Source organism: Triticum aestivum, chromosome 7D (assembly GCF_018294505.1).
Source record: "Triticum aestivum cultivar Chinese Spring chromosome 7D, IWGSC CS RefSeq v2.1, whole genome shotgun sequence".
NCBI classification, from domain to species: Eukaryota; Viridiplantae; Streptophyta; class Magnoliopsida; order Poales; family Poaceae; genus Triticum; species Triticum aestivum.
Window position 1 is genome coordinate 167,110,611 of NC_057814.1, and position 4,666 is coordinate 167,115,276.

Consider the following 4,666-nt stretch of genomic DNA (forward strand, 5'->3'; position numbering starts at 1 on the left):
GGTTATTGACCGGAGACATGTCTCGGTCATGTCTACATAGTTCTCGAACCCATAGGGTCCGCACGCTTAACGTTCGGTGACGATCGGTATTATGAGTTTATGTGTTTTGATGTACCGAAGGTAGTTCGGAGTCCCGGATATGATCACGGACATGACGAGGAGTCTCGAAATGGTCGAGACGTAAAGATCGATATATTCGATGACTATGTTCGGACACCGGAAGTGTTTCGAGAGGTTTCGGACATATACCGGAGTACCGAGGGGTTACCGGAACCCCCCGGGGAGTGTAATGGGCCTATTGGGCCTTAGTGGAGAAGAGGAGGGGCAGCCAGGGCAGGGCGTGCGCCCCCTCCCCCTCTAGTCCGAATTGGACAAGGAGGGGGCGGAGCCCCCCTTTCCTTCCCCTCTCTCTCCTCCTCCCCCCTTCTCCTACTCCAACTAGGAAAAGAGGAGTCCTGCTCCTGATGGGAGTAGGACTCCCCCCTTGGCGCGCCCTCCTCCCTAGCTCCTTTATATATGGGGGCAGGGGGCACCCCATAGACACAACAATTGATCATTGATCTTTTAGCCGTGTGCGGTGCCCCTGCTCCACCATAATCCACCTCGGTCATATCCTAGCGATGCTTATGCGAAGCCCTGCATCGGTAGCATCATCATCACCGTCATCACGTCGTTGTGCCGACGGAACTCTCCCTCGAAGCTCTGCTGGATCGGAGTTCATGGGACGTCATCGAGCTGAACGTTTGCTGAACTCAGAGGTGTCGTACGTTCGGTACTTGGATCGGTCGGATCATGAAGACATACGACTACATCAACCGCGTCGTTCTAACGCTTCCGCTTTCGGTCTACGAGGGTACGTGGACAGCACTCTCCCCTCTCGTTGCTATGCATCACCATGATCTTGCGTGTGCATAGGAATTTTTTTGAAATTACTACGTTCCCCAACAGTGGTATCCGAGCCAGGTTTATGCGTAGATGTTAGATGCACGAGTAGAACACAACTGAGTTGTGGACGATACAAGTCATACTGCTTACCAGCATGTCATACTTTGCTTCGGCGGTATTGTTGGATGAACCGGCCCGGACCGACATTACGCGTACGCTTACGCGAGACTGGTTCTACCGACGTGCTTTGCACACAGGTGGCTGGCGGGTGTCAGTTTCTCCAACTTTAGTTGAACCGAGTGTGGCTACGCCCGGTCCTTGAGAAGTTTAAAACAGCATTAACTTGACGAACTATCATTGTGGTTTTTATGCATAGGTAAGAACGGTTCTTGCTCAGCCCCTAGCAGCCACGTAAAACTTGCAACAACAAAGTAGAGGACGTCTAACTTGTTTTTGCAGGGCATGCTGTGATGTGATATGGTCAAGACATGATGCTATATTTATTGTATGAGATAATCATGTTTTGTAACGGAGTTATCGGCAACTGGCAGGAGCCATATGGTTGTCGCTTTATTGTATGCAATGCGATCGCCCTGTAATTGCTTTACTTTATCACTAAGCGGTAGCGATAGTCGTAGAAGCAATAGTTGGCGAGACGACAACGATGCTACGATGGAGATCAAGGTGTCGCGCCGGTGACAATGGTGATCATGACGGTGCTCTGGAGATGGAGATCAAAGGCACAAGATGATGATGGCCATATCATATGACTTATATTGATTGCATGTGATGTTTATCCTTTATGCATCTTATTCTGCTTTGATTGACGGTAGCATTATAAGATGATCTCTCACTAAATTTCAAGGTATAAGTGTTCTCCCTGAGTATGCACCGTTGTGAAAGTTCGTCGTGCCGAGACACCACATGATGATCGGGTGTGATAAGATCTACGTTCAAATACAACGGGTGTAAGCCCGTTTTGCACACGCAGAATACTCGGGTTAAACTTGACGAGCCTAGCATATGCAGATATGGCCTCAGAACACTGAGACCGAAAGGTCGAGCATGAGTCATATAGTAGATATGATCAACATAATGATGTTCACCATTGAAAACTACTCCATCTCACGTGATGATCGGACATGGTTTAGTTGATTTGGATCACGTGATCACTTAGATGATTAGAGGGATGTCTATCTAAGTGGGAGTTCTTAAGTAATATGATTAATTGAACTTTCATTTATCATGAACTTAGTACCTGATAGTATTTTGCTTGTCTATGTTGTTGTAGAGAGATGGCCCGTGCTGTTGTTTCATTGATTTTAATGCGTTCCTTGAGAAAGCAAAGTTGAAAGATGATGGTAGCAATTACACGGACTGGGTCCGTAACTTGAGGATTATCCTCATTGCTGCACAGAAGAATTACGTCCTGGAAGCACCGTTGGGTGCCAGCCCTACTGCAGATGCAACTGACGACGTTAAAAACGTCTGGCAGAGCAAAGCTGATGACTACCCGATAGTTCAGTGTGCCATGCTTTACGGCTTAGAATCGGGACTTCAACGACGTTTTGAACGTCATGGAGCATATGAGATGTTCTAGGAGTTGAAGTTAATATTTCAAGCAAATGCCCGGATTGAGAGATATGAAGTCTCCAATAAGTTCTACAGCTGCAAGATGGAGGAGAATAGTTCTGTCAGTTAACATATACTCAAAATGTCTGGGTATAATAATCACTTGATTCAACTGGGAGTTAATCTTCTAGATGATACTGTCATTGACAAAAAATTTCAATCACTGCCACCAAGCTACAAGAGCTTTGTGATGAACTATAATATGCAAGGGATGGATAAGACAATTCCCGAGCTCTTCGCAATGCTAAAGGCTGCGGAGGTAGAAATCAAGAAGGAGCATCAAGTGTTGATGGTCAACAAGACCACCAGTTTCAAGAAAAAGGGTAAAGGGAAGAAGAAGAGGAACTTCAAGAAGAACAACAAACAAGTTGCTACTCAAGAGAAGAAACCCAAGTCTGGACCAAGCCTGAAGCTGAGTGCTTCTACTGCAAACAGACTGGTCACTGGAAGCGGAACTGCCCCAAGTATTAGGCGGATAAGAAGGATGGCAAGGTGAACAAAGGTATATGTGATATACATGTTATTGATGTGTACCTTACTAATGCTCGCAGTAGCACCTGGGTATTTGATACTGGTTCTGTTGCTAATATTTGCAACTCGAAACAGGGACTATGGATTAAGCAAAGATTGGCTAAGGACGAGGTGACGATGCGCGTGGGAAATGGTTCCAAAGTTGATGTGATCGCGGTCGGCACGCTACCTCTACATCTACCTTCGGGATTAGTTTTAGACCTGAATAATTGTTATTTGGTGCCAGCGTTGAGCATGAACATTATATCTGGATCTTGTTTAATGCGAGACGGTTATTCATTTAAATCTAAGAATAATGGTTGTTCTATTTATATGAGTAATATCTTTTATGGTCATGCACCCTTGAAGAGTGGTCTATTTATATTAAATCTTGATAGTAGTGATACACATATTCATAATATTGAAGCCAAAAGATGCAGAGTTGATAATGATAGTGCAACTTATTTGTGGCACTGCCGTTTAGGTCATATTGGTGTAAAGCGCATGAAGAAACTCCATACTGATGGACTTTTGGAATCACTTCATTATGAATCACTTGGTACTTGCGAACCATGCCTCATGGGCAAGATGACTAAAACGCCGTTCTCCGGAACAATGGAGCGAGCAACAGAATTGTTGGAGATCATACATACTGATGTATGTGGTCCAATGAATATTGAGGCTCGCAGCGGGTATCATTATTTTCTCACCTTCACAGATGATTTGAGCAGATATGGGTATATCTACTTAATGAAACATAAGTCTGAAACATTTGAAAAGTTCAAAGAATTTCAGAGTGAAGTGGAAAATCATCGTAACAAGAAAATAAAGTTTCTACGATCTAATCGTGGAGGAGAATATTTGAGTTATGATCTTGGTCTACATTTGAAACAATGCGGAATAGTTTCGCAACTCACGCCACCCGGAACACCACAGCGAAATGGTGTGTCCGAACGTCGTAATTGTACTTTACTAGATATGGTGCGATCTATGATGTCTCTTACTGATTTACCGCTACCGTTTTGGGGTTATGCTTTAGAGACGGCTGCATTCACGTTAAATAGGGCACCATGAAAATCCGTTGAGATGACGCCTTATGAACTGTGGTTTGGCAAGAACCCAAAGTTGTCGTTTCTTAAAGTTTGGGGCTGCGATGCTTATGTGAAAAAGCTTCAACCTGATAAGCTCGAACCCAAATCGGAGAAATGTGTCTACATAGGATACCCAAAGGAAACTGTTGGGTACACCTTCTATCACAGATCCGAAGGCAAGACATTCGTTGCTAAGAATGGATCCTTTCTAGAGAAGGAGTTTCTCTCGAAAGAAGTGAGTGGGAGGAAAGTAGAACTTGATGAGGTAACTGTACCTGCTCCCTTATTGGAAAGTGGTTCATCACAGAAACCGGTTCCTGTGACACCTACACCAATCAGTGAGGAAGCTAATGATATTGATCATGAAACTTCAGATCAAGTTACTACCGAACCTCGTAGGTCAACCAGAGTAAGATCCGCACCAGAGTGGTATGGTAATCCTATTCTGGAGGTCATGTTACTTGACCAAGGCGAACCTACGAACTATGAAGAAGCGATGGTGAGCCCAGATTCCGCAAAATGGCTTGAGGCCATGAAATCTGAGATGG